This window comes from Atheta coriaria, unplaced genomic scaffold, assembly GCF_025399875.1.
Source record: "Atheta coriaria isolate IRGN ID8LTWV9N9 unplaced genomic scaffold, Caltech_Dcor_3.1 hic_scaffold_7_pilon, whole genome shotgun sequence".
Taxonomy (NCBI): Eukaryota; Metazoa; Arthropoda; class Insecta; order Coleoptera; family Staphylinidae; genus Dalotia; species Dalotia coriaria.
In genome coordinates this window covers 4,497,280-4,515,868 of record NW_027045449.1, presented here as the reverse complement: position 1 = coordinate 4,515,868, position 18,589 = coordinate 4,497,280, and the positions used below count along the sequence as shown (strand labels likewise).

Below are 18,589 nucleotides of genomic sequence, written 5' to 3'. Positions count from 1 at the left end.
ATTCTAAAGGTAAACATTAACGGTTGAGAGCGTCTAGAATGGAGAACACAAATAGCTCATGTCTTCACGTGCTGGGGTGAATTAACAATTTCTACAGGGAAATCAACGCCACAACGATCGATACGCACGAAAATGTTTTCAATTTATTTCCAAGATTTCTCTGTTGGCATTTACTGTCGTCTACTAATTTTTATTCGACGTAAAATTAATGCCTAATATCAATCAAGCAAATTGCACAGGGTGAAACACCACAAATGTCCTTGAAAGTCGTTTGGTTGACAGTGAAAAAACGCTAAGCTTTCGTTGGTTGGGAGGTCGTTAATCCGATACAATTAGTATTAGTTTCCAGTTTCCTTTCTTCATTCTGCTCTATTTGTCTGTTTTGGGGTTTGGTCTAGATTGTAGACAAATGTCTGCAACATCGGAAGGGGCAATCGGTGTAACCGATTTTAATCCACTTTATTTGCACAGATGGCACCAAATTGCAGAGCGCAGGGCGAAAAATTCGGCTCGCATAGACTCACAGCATAAACCGCCCTTATATTTATACAACGTATTCCAATGTATTTCTTCATTATCTCGTAATGCGATACGCTGATACGCATTTTATTCGCGAGCGTCGACAAGCACTTTCATACATTCAAATATTACCCACCCACAGAGTGTTTTAAACACGCAATCTTATTATTATCCTTTTGCATCTTTTCTGAATGTTCGTAACAGTCGGTATACTAATAATATTAGATGTTGCAGTGGTTGTTGGCGGTTTAGTGGCGCTGCAAAATTCGTCACACGCGATGCGGTAATAAATCCCCGACGACGCGATGCGGCCCACCGAACATACACACATACAACCCTCGCCAAAAGCCACTAAACGCAAGTCAAACTTCATACTTCCCGTCTGTGAGTCGTTTTCCAAATTGCGGCGAAAGTGCGGAAGGAAACGAGCAAATATTGTACTTTCTAAGCCACAAATTTCCGAGCTTTTTGCCATCAGAAAAGGGACTTGAAAGTCGTCGAAGGAAAACTACTCGCAAAGTAGCCGTTTGCATCGAATCTCGAAAGGCGTAACGACCTATGAAAACGTCTCCGTCATATGTCTATCGTAAAACTTATTACATACGCTGAAGGTCACTTAGGGGGCAAACATTTTGAATAACTATAAAAATATCATCTATTTTTTTTTATTTTTCGTCATAAATTTCACGACGATATGATTTTTCATTTGAAGTCTTTCACCGGAAATCATTACTCTTGTGACTATAGCATGTCAGAAATTGTAGTGGCACAATTAATTTCGTATATGGTACCCACCTACAAAATGTTGGAGTGTCTTGACCCGCACGTAAACAACAGCGAACAAGCGAATCAACCACATACAGGTAGATAAATTGGTCTATAGTTATTTCGTTCAATTTTTTATTCGATGTTATTATGCGGCTTGGCGTTTTTAACGAGCACGTGACACAACACACGTGACAGATGCATCCGAGCGCATCGCGACAGCCTGGAAGCGCCGGTGTCACACCGTGGTGGGCTCTTGAATGGCTGCAATTTGGTGGATCGGTAGCCGGATCGTGGCGCGATAGCCCACCCCACCGACAATTTTTTGGATGATAACTAAATTGAATGGACATTACTGTACTTAGTTGTGCGTATACATGTGTGTGTAATGCGTAATTTATGTTCGTACCTGTAATCGACGTCGGTTCTAATTGAGCGACTATGTGCAGCGGAGCGTTTGGTTTTAAAATTTATTTCATGTACGCAAAACTGAAGACAGGAATTAATGACATTTTGATCACAATATATTTACTGTTTGATGACAGTTTATCACCGTAAATTTAAAAAAGTATCATATCAAAGATAGAATTTTAATATCACCTTTTTTTCTCATTTTGCATTTTTAAATTAATTTTTTTGAGACAAACAGTAGTTTATATTATTTTCCTTCATCAAAAATATTTTTATACCAATTTTTATCAAAATTGGCTAAGCGATTTTAGCCTGAAAGCGTTACAAACACACATTTGCATTTATTTTATTAGTTTAGATACCACTTAAGTTGTTTTTGTGTAAATTTTGTTTGAATCTAATTCCTAACTGTTGCTTCTGCTTGTTTTTCCTAATTCCATCTAATTTAATACAGTTGTTTGAGTAAATTGTAATTCGTGTTGACTGGTTACATTTGTAACGTTTCCTCTTCAAAAACTATTCGTGTCTCCATAAAATAAAAAGCTAAGTAAAGTCGTTAAAATGCATTTCTTCTTTTTCACTCGGACGCGACTACAATAACCGTAATTTCAACTATTCCAATTAGTGCGATAAAACGGGCGACTAACAAGAAGTGCACGCACATAAAAACCACGCAAACAAGACCACAATAATAAAAAGCCATCGACACCGAAGCGAACAAAAAAATAATGGAAACAAACGTAATATATGTTACAACTAACTTGTACATGCTCGTAGAACATTAGATGCATATTACATTATAGTTTAGCCTCCTTTGGTTCTTCGGGAACGTCTCACATCACATGTGGCGGCAATAAAACGAAACATACGTTAAAATGTAAAATATTAAAATTTCTAAGTGGTAATAAAATTTGTTACATTTCCAACAAACGTAAACGAATGTAAACTATGACGGTCGCAGTTGTAGCTATTGTTTTATTGAAATAAAAAAGCTGCGTAAACTAGGGAATATGCCGCATTGTTTTAATGAGAGTGGTTTTAATTAATTGGACGAGCTTTATGATATCATTTCTTCGACATTTGTGGCTTTTGCCGACTCGTTTCACGCGCAATATCGCTTCTTAATGAACCGTCCTGCAATTATTATAGAGGAATTGTATTCTAGCAGAATAACCATAATATTAAATTATGAATTAATTAACTATTAATTCATATTTCCTGCAATAGCAAAATTTTTGAATATAGGTATTTGTATTTTTCTTAAATTAAATTTTAAAAATTTTTGATTTAAAACTAGTGCTGATAATTGATGTACAGTTGTTGCAAGTTGCATCTCGTAATTAATTACCGCGTATTAAAATTTTATGCCCAGCGCAAGAATAATAGCCAGGATAATGAACGACGAATTTAATGAATAGTCCATCGCTGCCATCGCACCAGAAGCAATAAAATTAACAAGCGTGAAGTTGATAGTTAATATCGCAAGCCCGTGTGCGTACATCATTCCATTCATGCGCTGTGCGTATACGAGTACAAGTAGTACTAGTACGTACAGAAATTACACAATACTCGAATGTAACTTTGTCTAGGAGTAATGTGTAGAGTTGGTATCCATAACCAATTTCTATCTGAGCGCACGCAATAACGCGTATGCGTGCAATTAGTGGAGGTGCTTAATGCCGGCGGCGCGCGTGATACGAAATAGAACATTAAGTGCATTAATAAAGCTAGGGCGTAATTGGAAATAATTGCGTTGTCCTCGGGTGCGCATGCGCGCGCGTCGCACGGTAGGCGCACTGCAAGGAACGAGCGTATAAATCATTAACATTGTTTTTATTGGGTAATAAATTTACGTTTTACAATGTTTACAATAGTTTATGTTGTATTCCTCGTGATGAAAATTGCTAATTACTTTGTTGCATTAAGTAGACTTCATGAATAATCTCTACAGGGTGTAGCGTAATGAATTTTAATCGATTTAAAAAGTTTAAATGTTAAACGATTTATGTTTAACGGCTTACTGTGCGGATGAAATCATAAATTTTACACTCTATTAACATTCAATCGACTTTGTATAGCGAACAGCATATTGTACGTCATAACGAGTCACCTTTACAATGGAAATCCGAATAACAAGCAAAATCACCCCTAGTTTTGGTTATATACAATGATTTTTCCTATACGTTTCGCGTTACCATAAATTGCAACAACTGCACTGGAACTACAACTACAACTGCAAATTACCCTCCCGCATGACTTTATTCCATGTGTTGTATAAACGCATTCTTTTCACTGAGAGATTTTCTTTATGCTGTTATGCCCTGTGTGTGTGTGTTTGGTTATGTTTGCTATTATGACTGGTCAATGTGCTTTTAGTTTAGTTACGATCATTTCTAGCTGCGATTACAATGGTTATGAATCGTCGCGAATGGAAACACATTCGAGCGGCGGACAAAAGGGGCGAGTTTATATGCCCACTTTTATTCTCATCGTGCGGCAACGAAAATGGACTTAATGACCAGCATCGGGGCATTAAGTGCAACTTTGGCTCACAACTAGCAACTGCTCGTCTCTAACTTTTCCACCGGCCAACACTCGTATAACTTCCAGCATTTACGATTCATTAGGATTAGAATTATGGATTTATAAAGTTGATTTATGACTGTGTTGTGTAATGACTGAGCAGGGTCTCCCAATTTTGTTTTGGTGCGGAGTCCATACGTCACCTTATTTTGCTTAGTAGATCTTTATCAAACGGTTAGTGGCACCAAAAATCAAATCAAATCAAAAGTTTATTTTAATTTCATCTTTGAATAGAAGATATTTTGATGTTATGAAAATAATATTCAGTAATGAATTTCGGGATTAAGGCTTAAAATTATTTTATTGTTTGCGTCTTTAGTGTAGGATTTAATGGCGGTAATTTGCAAAATATTACTATCTACATTATTACCAAATGAAGTTTATAATATTTCTTGTTAAACTAACACTAGTAGCATTCACGTTTATTTTTAAATTTTGTTTAAGTCGAAAAATAATAATTTTCTTCTCTAACACGACAAAAGTAACAAAAACATTACGATAATTTATATTTTATATTTATATAAGTATGATTCCTGGTTTGTTTTTTTTTTTTCTTTTGTTAGTTTCCATTGCTTTCTTATTGTTTGCGAAGTTTTCTGTTGTTATGACTGTCAGTCGTTTTTCTTTAGCGTGTCTTGTTATCTGACTTTGAGGTGTTTATTTAATTCTTTAGAACTCTATTTGCGATGGAAAATTTTTCCAAGCACACCAGAAAAACAAAACACTTATGGAATTTTTACAGACTAGAACAGGCTAGAGACTAATTTTATTCTTATTTTCAGATGAGATCACTATTGTACCCAGTTAAGCGACAATATCAAGTAAACTAACAACAACCGGTGAGTTTTTTTTAAATTCTTTACCCTAAACTTTAAAAACGTTTTAAATTAAAGTAAAGCGTAAAGCGTTCTCTACGCTAATGAAAATTAGTTGTTTGTATAGCTAATGATCAACCTTCTTCTGTGTTGTCTTTGTTGCGTTCCACGTCGCGCTCGGTTTTTCCTCAATAGACAAATTTCGAATTTCAGCGCGACGCGCTCCTCAAACGTCAATTTTCGACTTGGTGCTGCTGCGTTCAGCATCACGCTTCCCTTCTTTTCAAAGTCTGTACAAACAGCGTGCGACAATGCAATGCGGCACTTTTTGTCACCACGACTAATTTAAACACACGCTCGACAAATGAATTTCACTTGAAAGAAAAATGTAAGAATATTTCTAAAAAGTTTAAGTCTGTATTGTATTCGCATTGAATTTCCTCATTGATGCGTAGGTGGATTGGGAAAAATTCAATTTTCAATTTATGCTAACAGGTAGTTTTCCGAGTCGTTATGGCAACACATCATCGAATGTCCTCCTTGTGCACAAAATTCAAGATCTATATTTCCGTCTCGAGCGTAAAATCGACGCAGACATCGTTCCCGAAGCGTCGCGAGGCGTCTAGACGCCATCCATTCTCGTACCGTAACGTTACGCTCTCTCTGTTAATAAACCAAAACTTATTTACAAAAAAATCACACTAACAACGCCGGCGACGCGACGATAAAGCCGTCGTTTCTCCATTAGTGTAGCCCGACCATGAAAACGCAACAATTACATGCGCATATTTCCCACTAAAATGCGACAAATATGTTTTATTAATTAATTCTGTATGCAGAAAGTATTTTTTTAATCGTGCTGCTCCTCCTCTGTGGTTGAATTTAATTATACCATCGGATAATCTCTAAGGAGTTTATACACGGTAAAAAATTGAAAGCGCGAAAATTGCTCACTACTCGGCGATGGCAATATTATGCAAATTAATTAAAGGATGTCGGCAAAAAAGCGTCGTGCACATTTAATTAATGAAATTTCATATCATAACAAGACTTTCAAATTACATTCTGTATTATGCCATTAGGTTTTTATTAGTTTTTCTCTTCAAGTATTTTTCTAATTAAAATATTTAAGTTTTTTTAGTTCTGCAGGGAAATAAAAATATTTGCATTGTTTGCGCAATCGTAAACGCAAGTATAAACCGTGACAATTTATGCATCGATAATTTTATGTCCGTTGGTCATAATAGTAAAAGTTGTGTGTTGCTGCCCTCTGACCGCCACCTCTGTGAAAATTTACTATCAAACTTTACTACACAATGCCTTACGTGCAAATTGCTATTGCAATTGCAGAAACGGTGATGACAGACATCATAAAGTTTAAGATATAAAACTATAATTGTGTTCAACTTTATTTGTTTTGATATTTTTTATTATTTAAGAGAAACTAGTACACAGAAATCAATTTAGTTTAAAAGTAGCAGTTTTATATTTTTCTACGAGAATTACATGAATATTTGACGTTAAGTTATGTGTAATTATGACTACTTGTCTACAAAAACATTGTTATCATTGTTTTTGTTTTCGTACGCACTTAAAACCGTAAAATTGCTTCTAATTTGACGTCGCGCACTACACGAATTCTCAGTCTTGGGATCCAAGCGGCGATTATAAATTACCGCGTTAGCGCACCGAGCGTAATCGGCGTTAATCAATTCCGATTACTTAACGCAGTTCCTCTCTTCGTTTGCATATTATCCACGAGGCCGCTCTATCGAGCGCGACATCGTAAAAACTTTACTATCTGTCCGTCCGGAGTATTATAGTTTCGACTTTTCGTTTGACGCCAACGAAACCAAAAAAAACTTACAAATTCAAAATGCTAAACATGGCATGAATTAATTAATTAATCGTAGATATAATTTTAATAGGTGTTGAAGTTTTTTAGAATTTATTGCTCTCTTTGCATACATTTTTTAATGAGTAAAGAAATACGTTTGAATATTCAATGCGCTTTTGTTGTAATTTTTATTTATGGAATTATCTTAACAAGATCAAATGTTTCCGTAAATTATCGAACATAAAAGCGTCTCTTTGTGTTGGAGCGTCACGCACGTTTTCCTCTCAGGAAATTTTTAATGAATGATTTTATTACGTCGCTCGTCCCCCGAGCGTAGTTTATTGATGATCGCTTGCGCATTCTGCAGTTTACAACTTTGTTGCCGGCACGCATCCGCTGCGGCCATATTGCGAGATCTACATTTCTCTCTGCTCGTTTGCAGTCCAAGTTTTTTTTTGTGATAGTTTTGTTCGTTTTTACGTTTGACCCGTGCGTTTGGCTGGTCTTTTGGTGGTCTTTCCGCCTCTATCGGATCGACGCGGCGCTGGCAATTCGGCTCTCTGCATAAAAGTCGTAAATTAATTCCGAAATTGTTGAATTTAATCAAATTATTAACGTTTACGACGCGCGGGCCAATCGCGCACCGGTGCGCGGCCGCGTGTCGTTGCCGATGTCGACTAGTTTCCGAGTTTTACGACTTTTGTTCGGTTTTTTCCACTTTCGTCTAGCATTCTAGGCCGGGCACGAAGAACAGAGGATTGACGGAACGCAGATGCGTGATGCGTTCATGCGACGCACAATACAATTTCCTCTTGGAGCGTTCGACCGGTGATGATAATAAAACGACGGATTCCATCCAACGTTTTTACTAGTTTTCGTAATGTTTTACTGGTAGCTTCAAAACTCAACTGGTTGTCATCTAAACTTTTTGTGTTGTTGAATTTTTTAAATCGGATGTCATCATTTTGTTCTCTAAAAATTACTGTTTTACCATTTGACCAATTATTTTATGCCGAATAATATTTTATTTAAAATATTACGTTAGAATAAATAATAACGAATAAAAAATATTCATTTTTTCACACTTCGGAAATAGTTTTTGTACCAATATTTCCTGAATTACAGTGAATTACGTTTTTAACTGAAAATTAATTTAAAATTAATTTAAAAATTAATTTTATCAAATTTTCTTTTATTTTCTTTTCTACAACTTTCCACCCCATATATAAGAACCTAAGTACTATTAGTAAATACAAAGATGAACATTTGTAAGTACCGTTGCAACATCCTAATGTTCTTTCTAATGTCGTGTTTTTCGAATGGGTCCTCTAACGAATACAAATCGGGGCACGGGGCAGATGTTCCTGCGGTTCTTTTCACTTTCTAGGTCCACACAAAACACTAACGAGCGTTTCGCTCAACTCCGCCAGTGTTCTCATTCCGGGCGCAACTTGGAAGTAATATTAAGGCATGCAACAAGGGCTGTGAGCCTCTTCTTCTAGATTCAAAAAAAATCTACCTTGCACACCGTGAAACACCACACAATACACGGCACGAACGCACATTCATCATTTTCTATGCCACACTATTGCTAGTTCTGTGTCGTTGCGTGTCGCCCGTCTTGTGCTTCAGATTCTGATCTGCTGCGGGGGCAATTCCATGCGTTCCGCAAACGATTCGCACGCACCTGGTTAGTTCCTTTCTTTTATTTTATTTTCTATACTATTCCACCATCTACCATCATATAATGCTGTGGAATATTTTGGAATTTTGCAGTGCTGCATTTTCATGCATTTTTATTTTTATAGGTTATGATTTATTTTTCATGGTCGGCATGCTGGTAATAAATAATAAATATTTGCCTGTATCAATACCAAGTGGCGTCTGGAGTGGATGGAGTGTATTCCCTTTTCAGATATTCCTTTTGACGATAGAGATACCGGGCGTTTGGGGGCTTGTGACCTCTAAAAGGGACATTTCTCATGGGTCCACATCCTCACGAACAGAGTCACACGTGTCTTACTAGTCTACATGGTTGTGTTATGTTTTATTGAAGTTATTGATCTGAATTTTTGATTTCAATTCTGATTCAATCGCTATTTTAAGAACGCGTTTCAAACTCGCCCTTCTCTAACTAGTTATATTTATTGATTGACGTGGGAAACTGCTCGAATTGTTCAGGTTTGTTACAACTTTCAAAGCAAACCAGGTTTTGTGTAATATTGTGTTTGTGTTTTTTTTTAATTTAAAAATTCTGGATAAGTTGGAACAATTTCAACGTGTGCACGAAAATTTGTTAAATTCAAAACAGGAAGATAAATCATAAACGTAAGTCTTTAACGGCACATAAATCCAGATTTAGCTATTCGTTCGTTGCAATAAAATTCAACTTTGTTTCTTGTCTGTTTTCGTCTGAAAACGCAACAAAAAAGTGTATTTTTAATTGAATTTAACTCTCTCCCGCACGCAGGAAATTGTTTTTTTGTAATCTACCAATTTCAGAAAAATATTTTAATTACTTGTATGATTTACTACGGTTAAGGGGTTTTAATTGTGACATAATTTATGGATGACAATTTTCGTATTTTGCAATTGAAATATTAAAAAATCTTTGTTTTTATTCTCTTCATTTATAAAAAATGCGCGTTTTTATAGCCGTTTACTCTCGCGTTTTTCAAGGGACACGAAATTAATTAATAATTCAATGTCGCGCATAGCATATGTGTACCGCCCTGTTGACACGCCACAGCTCGGAAGCAACGGCTTGTTATTGATATTGTGAGAAAACATCTCGTTGTGTTGCGTCGAAAAAACAACTTAATTTATGTGCTCAACTGGCTCGTGAGCTCACAACTCACAGCGCCAGATTTAAGGGGATAACTTACGTGAAACTTTATCATTAGAAAACTATAAAGAAAACAATTTTATAACATTTGATATCTAGCTAAACGAAAATAGCCACTGTCGCTAAACATCATGTGGTTAAGAGCCGAATGAATAAGCGATAATAGAAATAGGAACCCGGGCGCAGAGGAAAAGATCGGATTGGAATGGAAGTTGATGGCTGAAAATGTCGGTGTGTCGCGAGAGGAAACACGAGGGAAAACAAAAATAAACGAAAATAACGCTAGTGGCCCCCCTAAAGGAAAATCTGTTGTTGTGCAGTGATGCCGACATCGCGATTCGTAGAAGTGAATTAACTTTGGTAGATTCCGGAACGATTAATAACCAGCTAAAGATTTGACAGCGAAAACACAAAACACAGGATGGAATTTAAAGAGTTAAAAATAGTCACTCTGCGTTTCAAATTGAGGTTAGAACGCGCGCAATAATTGAGTGACTGAAAAAATATAAATCTGGTTTGGATTGTAACATTTGCTCGTGTGTCAGTTTGTCACTTGAAGGCAAGAGATTCTTTCTTCAATTAGAAACAAGAAAAAGTGACACGCATTTAAGAACGCGCGCACACGCAGGATATGAGGATGAGAGGATGCATTGCCGTATCTATAAATAACCTCAAAATCTAAGTGAGCGCGAGTTCAGCACAGTTCACTCCCGAACACAACAAACGCATCTTGCTCCGGATGGATTGCACTCGTTTATAGTAAGAAAAAAACCAGAGAGAGAAGTAATGTACAAGTTGGAGTTTAAATTCGGCATATGCCTAGGGTTGTCCCACTGTCGCGCACCTATACCTCCGCTACCTATATAGGAACCTAAGTCCCCGGATCCTATCTAGGGTGACAATGAACTCGCAGAGCGACTCCGGGTGCAATGCCCTTTGCGTTTGTGTGTGCGTGTGTTTTTTTTTCTGTTCGGCATGCGTTTGGTGCGTCGTTCTGGTGTCTGGAGGCCTATTAGCCGGGATGCGATGGCAATAGAAATCGGATGAGGAGCAGGAAGAGACGCCGTCTGAAGGGCTGAAGGGTGGAGTGGCAGCAGCGCGGGACTCAAGGGCACGAGCGTATATCTAACGCGGCAGATATGCTTTTTTCGCCACCCCTTAAACGCATTGCGAATCGACGACGACTGCTGGCACGCCGCGGTGGGAGCAACGGGAGCAACGAACGCCCGGCACTCGGGAACGACACAAATATATATCCCGAATGTCGAGATGGGCACAAGAGGTTGAGAGTTTAGCGAATGGCATTATAATGCGGCGAGTACACGCGTAATGCAAATGAATAAGATAATACCTTGGTTATTAAACTTTTTCTGAGCGTCCCCCTCACCAGACAGGCCGACAGACAGACAAGTCTTGGTCTGTTTTCTTCAAGGAGGAAGGTTGAAGTCTTTGCGGGGCATTTTGGGGGCTGCTTTTTCTTGCTTTACTTTTGCGGTTCTTGCAACAGAGCAGCCAGGAGGAGATAATGTTTGCAAACGTATTATAAGCTTTATGGCCCTGGGGTGCTTTAATGAATTTCCAACATGGCATTGCAAGCATTTCTATTCATTCTTCAATGTGGTCAGAAAAAAATTATACTAAATAAATCATAATTATCATTTTTTTGAATAATATATAATATGTAATGTAATCTGAGTTAAAGCAAATCAAACATTAATGCTCATAAAATAAGCTCGCGACTTAATCAATCAGTCGTAAAACGCTTGACAATAACCCCGACCGACAGCATGGCGTTGATGCTCGTAACGTTTTCCCTTGTTCTTGTTCTCATGTTCTCACACCATAACGCGCGGCCGAAAGTAGCACTTAATTCACTCGCCGTCGCCTGTACTGTTCGTTATTAGATTGTAAAATAAAAGCTCAATGTCCCATGAGGTCTCTTACACACACCCGTATGTCACCTCCCCGCCTCAGTCACGTTAATAAAGCAATAATCCGAAAAGCATACACTACTTTTCCACATATGTATGTCCATTGGACGTAGAGATTGTTGGGCTCTGAATGCAATGAGCTCGCACGACGATAATAACTGTCAAATAGATCAAACAGAAGCATCAAGTGCCATTATCACTGAAAACTTTACGAGCGTAAACATACTGCATCCACGCGCGCGCGCTGCCGAAGAGAGTGGAAGAAGAGCTTTTCATGTTTTCATTTCCTCCACCACGTGGAATCTAATGTATGTGTGCACGTTAGTTGTGTTGTTGGTTGGGTGTTGATGCGATTTCAAAGCGATGCGAATGCTGAATGAGAATACTGCTGCTGCTGGTTGCGTTATTGTTGCCAGTTTTGCGTCGACGTGTTTCCATTCATCGCGCGCGTCGAGTCGGCCATTCAACGGGCGGCGACACCTCGCAATGAGGCAACCCTCCGCGTACACAAACTCACCCTCTGTCGCTCAGGTCACAATGAAGCCAGTTAACTGACGTCAATAAAATATTGAGCTAATAGAAAACACTACACATCAAACTGTTACACTTTTGAGTATGTTACTAATTTTTATTACATTGAGATATACAGGGTGTGGTCATATATTTAACATGTTGTCATTTTTGATTTTTCATTTCCTGTTTACAAGTTGTGAGTATTTATGTTTCGCAATATCGCATCCTCTGGTCTGTAAGTTTATTCATTCATTTCGTGGAATGTCGAAATCTGAGTCTCCGCCCGCTCTCAAAAATTACACTGACATTTATCAATATTATCAAACGAACGCTGATTCAAAGAAGCGGAAAACTTATCGCGGTACGTTTGTGTCGGCAGTTGTATCAATGATGCGTTTTTTTGTTTACATGATGACAGACGACGACCCACTGACACTGATATCATTTTAAGGCTGATCCCAAATATATTTGTACAAATTTAAAAGGAAGGATGTGTAGCAGATAAAAACAAATTGCAAGTTTGTTTCCACGAAAATTGTCTGGTATGTGTCTGTGCTTCCAAGTTTGGAATTAGGTGATATTGTTCGGTTTTCGATGAGTTGTTGATTCGTTTGTTTCGTTGTTTGTTTGTGTCTCGGGTTCCTTGCCTTCGCGGTGACATTGTCGGCTGGGTCGAAGGCGTTGTTTACGTGTTTTTCGGAAATGCCTCGTCTCGACGAAAGGAGTCTTCTTCACCCAATTCCACGTTATTCCACTTTGACTCGGGCGATGTTTTAAGCTTAATGGCTATTCTTAGACGTTTTGCGTCCGCTTCAAATGCGCTCAAATTTTGTTTACGTGACTTCAAACACGCGCTGCTCGCCACGGAAGCGTCTCGTGAATGTCATGTGAAACTACCGAACACCGACGAAGAAAATGCACAATACGCTCGACCATAAAATCCCGCACGAAATTTGAATACAAATGCGATTATAACACATTCGAATAGAGCTAAAGTTTTAACCGCGAGCACTTTGGTAGCGATGCAATGAGCAATAACGTCGTCGTTACCGGTCGCATCATGGTAACCATCGACGTTGTTTTCGGTTGTTATGTTTTGTTTCAGACTGTGTCTTTTAACGACTGCAATCGCACTTAATGTCCCCATTCCCATCACCACAGATAGTTTTCAATTTTCAGAAAAGCATTCTCAGATTTTATCTTGTCACATGATGAACAGTCACAAGTTATCTTTATGTTGTATATCAGAAAAATATTTCTAGAATATCTTACCACACGTGGCTAATGTACATTTATTATTGTTTTGTTTTCAAAAGCATTATGTTGAAAATCATGCGTGCGTTACGTGCATCGCGAAGTGCATTTCAAAGATTAGTATGCATTTTATGCATACTAATGCATTCGATTGTGTTGAGTGGTTGTGTTTACAGTTTACACTTTGCGCGCGGCGCAGTCAATGTCAAAGTTCGTCTCGCGGGCGAAGTTGCACGGCAATTATGCGTGATTACGCATGCGTGCGTGCATGCTACCAATGATTACTAGACAATGACCGGATAATCGGCGGTTAAAACTGCCGCCGACTGCCGTAAACAAACAGAAACTCATTTTAAGACGCACTTGGCTCGAAGGGTAACAAAATAGAAATCAGTAATCACGATTTAATTGAATGCGTTTTTTGTGAAGAGTTGTAACACACGTGAGTAAATAATGTGAACGTGGATTAGGGGATCAAAAGTCAATTTTCCATCGTTGGACAATTTTTCACAGGCCATGTGTTTCCATTTGATATGCGCGGAATTAACGCCAACGTGCAATTTTTCACCATCAGCCGTTATTAAACGAACGCGTTTTTCGCACGTTTCGCACACGTACGTGCCCCCAACCGCCATTTCCAATAGAGATCGTTACCATCCAGCATCCTAGGTGACATTCAAGCCACCCCTTGACTATTATGCGTCTATTTTCAATAACGCACAATGAAGGCACCGCACACCACAGCGCACCATCAAGATACAGAACGCCGAATTCAGAACTTGCACACTGACACATTTTTCCATGTGTGTTGCTGTATATGTGTATATTGTGCCATGTGCGTATTTATATTTCCGTGTGCGCGGGGCAGACGACGTGATATATTTCCGCGCCGGGAGATTTATTAGATTTCGGTCTGGCGCAGGCCGGCTGCGAGTTGTGCGCCAGGGTGAGTTATGGCGCTCGCGCGTATCTATCATTGCTAATATCTAACTGCGAGACGATGCGTTGACCCCTCAACGCCTTGCTGTATTTTTAATACGTGCAGCACGTCTTTGTGTCTCGGTCTCTTGAGAGGGGGATGCGTGTGACCAACCCCATACTCGATTATCATCACGCACACAAACCGAATGTGCGGAAAATTTGATCGGAAACAATTTTTGGTGCATTCTTGAATTGCGGTTATGATATTTTCAGAATTTAAGGTTAGAATAATGATGTTTAGTTTTTTTTTTTTTTAAACACTCTGTATATAACAGTATCATATTTTGAGGAAAGGAAATGTTGAAACGACACGTTTCTCCTTATCCTCAACTCATATCCTGATCTGCTGTGCTTGGGTGCGCGGGATAAAACGGGATAAAAATTATTCAAGTCAAGACGATAATGCGGTTGGCGATTCCGGCAAAGAGAGTAAACCTGTAAGCTGTAAACCGCAAGGCTTATATTTTATACATATTTTTTCTCTTTCGCTCATTTTTTCTCGACTTTCCTCCTGTGCTTCTGTTTTCCATTCCCTGCGGCTTTCATTTCGTCATTCGGAAGGAGGTATGGGGGATTTTTGGTTACGACCAAGCCAAAGCTCTAGTGCAGGCTTTGAATTATGAATGATTTATCGAGTGGCGCGAATGCATTCGAAATTTTTATTTAAATTTAAATCCACGTTTGCCACGTGCGTGAATTTTTAAGACTGGATTAATATTTTTGTATAATTGGTTGCCTATCGAAATATTTTAGCATGAAATTTTAACGGTTATGTTTTCGAAGAAGTTTGCTGTTATTTTCGATTCTTGAAAACAAAAAAAAAGAAGCCGAAGCTTGCGAGTAGGCGCCGCATCTTTTTTGAGCATGGTCTAAATTATGGCGTCCACTCTCTTGTTACGTGCAAAGATGCAAAATTATTAAATCGTTTCTCGGACTTTCGGCCCGGGGCGTCCGACGTTTCCTTCGATTTCGGTGTAAAAAAGCGCGCCGCGAACACAAAGGGCCCAACAAGAGAAGAAAAAAATCGAAACATAAAACTGAATGAAAACTGTGTGGTGCTCTTCGACCGAATCATCTCGACGAATCGCTTTTTCTACCTGCGTGCAACTGCGTGCGCTCGCGTCTTCCTTGATCAGAAAACCAACATCACCGACATGAATGTCGTTAGGGACGCCACAAACAGACCCGGGTTTATACACTTATTTAGATCTCTTTATAACACGTAATATTTCCGTGTGGAAAACACCGTCCCTGTGTGTTAATAGCAAATTCAAGCCATTGAGACGCATCTTCGGCACACAATGCTCACATATCTTACTCTCGGCAAGCATCAGAAAAAAACTTTTCTTCTCTCGACACTGGTGAATGTATGAGTATGTTTGGCCCGTGTGGCCCTTTGGTCTGCTGCTTCTTCAGCACCGGCTCGACATTCCGGATGGACCGCGGTGTGCAGACGCGGGGCAGACATAAAAGAAGGCAATTTTACATAGTCTAATGAGCCATTACGTTTAGTTTTATGGCTGGTCGTCCAATCCGAAGGGAAGCCGAAAAGGCCAACGACACCGTACGACTGCGGTGTGCACGCGAGAGCAGAGCGCGTTTTGTTTTTGTGGCGTCGTTATTTTCGTTCACATTCTTCTTCTTTCTTTCATGGCGTGCGAGTCTCGAATCGAACGAAGGTGATACTGTGATATAGTGCGTCACTTCTGTTGTTCAAATCGGTTATCTAGTCGTTTCGGACCAGCGTTTTACTGTTTGACATCTGTTCTCGTGGAGAAAATTGATCTTTCACTTTAAATTCATTACTGTTTTGATGGTTTATGGCCTCGGGACATCTGAAAATGCATTATTTATGCCTAAAATTAGTTTTGTTTAGATACAACGTCACTTTTTACATTGTCCCACCCCTAAATAAAGTTATTTTCATTAAAATCTTGCAGAAATCAACAAGATTCAGTCATTCAGTGTTATTGCACTGGGCATCCAAACATCCACAACCTCAGTTTTATGTTTTACGACCAATTCTCGCCCGGATCATTGCTATATCTGGCCGTCTCTCCCCCTTAACATTTCACTGCGCCTCCGAAATGAGCAGCAATCTTGTGATGCATTGTAAAACGCGCGCCACGTATAAAATTATCATTGCACCTCGTAAAATCCATCCAGACGTGGGCCTCAAAGGGGGAGGTCAAGGCATAGGCAGGCCTCGCATATCCCTACACCCTGCTCATCGGTGTGTCAAGGGTATAGATTTAGGTTTTAAATGAAAATAAAAGCGTTTTTATTTCGTTGCGTTTTACGAGCGGGCGAGGTTCATTTTTCGCTCGGTAAACCCGCCTGCAAATATCATTCAGCGCGTGCTGAAACCCAGTCCCATCTAGAGAAGAAGAAAAAAAGGACGAAGAAAAAAAAATTACGTGTAAAGGTGAAGAAGCAAAGATCAAAGCCGGTGTGTGCCAATCACCCAGCCGAGAGTGCATTATTCATTTCAGTTAATAGATTTGTGAGAGTGAGGTAAGTGATGCTTTCGAACATTTTAACGACCGAGCATCCCTTCAACTACAGCAGTCAGCAACGATAATAAAACACAATAGTAAAGATTAGAATATTTAAAATGCAAATAACATACGAGTGCATTTTATTGTTGCTTTTATAGGTTATGTTTTACTGTCGTCGTTTTATGTGTTGGTGTTATTTTTCTTCAAGTATCGCCTTTAGAACGATTTAATTGCGAGTCGAGCCCCCAAAACGAAATATTTTAGGGATTGATTACAGGGTTGTAGGATTGTGGTGCTCAATGTAGTGAATTTTATAGCAATTTATTATGTATTTTTTAGCTTCGAATGGTTGAAAGTGAAAACTTGAATAGTTTAAATTCGAAACTTTTTCGTGCGTATTTTCGGGGTCGTAAGCGAGAGGAAACACTTTATCAAATTTCATTACTACATATATCCGATTTCTGTAAATGGGGCGTCAAAATTTTATTTCTTGTTTCTACGAATTTTACAGCGTGTAAAAAAATAGGTGTCTTATTTTGTACTTTTACCCTAGAATATAAATAAAAAGCTTCAGATATTTCTATGAATTCTAAATGGAAAAGAACGTTATATTTATAAATCCATATGAAGAAGTTTTTTTCTTTTAGTTTTTGATGTTATAGTGGATATATTTCTAGTTTTCACTACAAATAGCTTAGTTTAAATGATGGATAACAAAATAATTGATTATTACACCGTATATGTGCGGCAGTGGAGCTTTTTATGCTTTGTGGAATTTTTTAATGGTATTTTTTCAGCAGCTCTTTCACCTAAAGCGATTTTTAATGAAAGAAAATATGATACACCAGTAGTTTTTCAGTGAAACAGGTCAAAAAAGACTAAAAGAGCCGTGAGAACGCATCGAAAACGCGTTTTTCATTTATTGTTACAATTTTTGACCTGCTTGTCATCCAATCCTAAGAAATTTATAAAAAGAAAGCTGCACAATATACGAACCAAAACAAACCGTTTCGGTTACTTGTGTTTTGTTTTCATTCTACGAAATAAACCACTTTCTGCTACTGAATCCGCTCCAGTAACACCCCTCAAACAAAAAGTATCAATTCCTACTTCTAGTTAGTTACTTCCGGAAACGTTTGCGCCGCTTGTTACGCGTTTACTCGTTAGTTCTTTCCGCACATTTCTGGCGAAACACTTGAGGGATGTGTGTTTGGTGTTTTCGCCTTTGGGGGCTCTCAGGTTGGGTCTACGTTTGCGTCCTGAATAGTAAATACATTAGTGTGGGCAGAGATTCGAATACGAATTTGTTCGGACCACCAACAACTACCAACTACAACTCGCCGGGTGGAGGAGGGTGCAAAATACGTGGAAAGGACGCTGTGAGCCGGCTTACGAAACAAAATTCGGTGCCTTTGTTACAGCTGAAAGAAGGAAGTGGATACTTATTCACATTTTGCACGAAGGTGAATTGACGGGGTTGAAAGTGACTAGGTGTGCAACATGCAACATTCTAGAATTGTTTCTGTACAACACGAAGAGAAAGAAAAAAGTTTTAGTGGGTTTTTATTGCAGGAGGATGTAATTTTGTAATTTTCTAATGATGAAAGTTGTGGTACGATGGCTGACATACAATAGGG

General features: G+C 38.7%; 1 protein-coding gene across 1 annotated transcript in view; it reads left to right on the top strand.

Annotated features, from left to right (window-relative positions):
- LOC135795235 (guanylate cyclase 2G-like) overlaps positions 1-18,589 on the top strand; it is a 58,847-nt gene that overhangs the window by 27,603 nt on the left and 12,655 nt on the right. Inside the window, exon 4 of the mRNA XM_065306834.1 lies at positions 5,061-5,117. The gene's annotated coding sequence lies outside the window, so the exon portion shown is untranslated. The remainder of the gene's footprint in view (positions 1-5,060; positions 5,118-18,589) is intronic.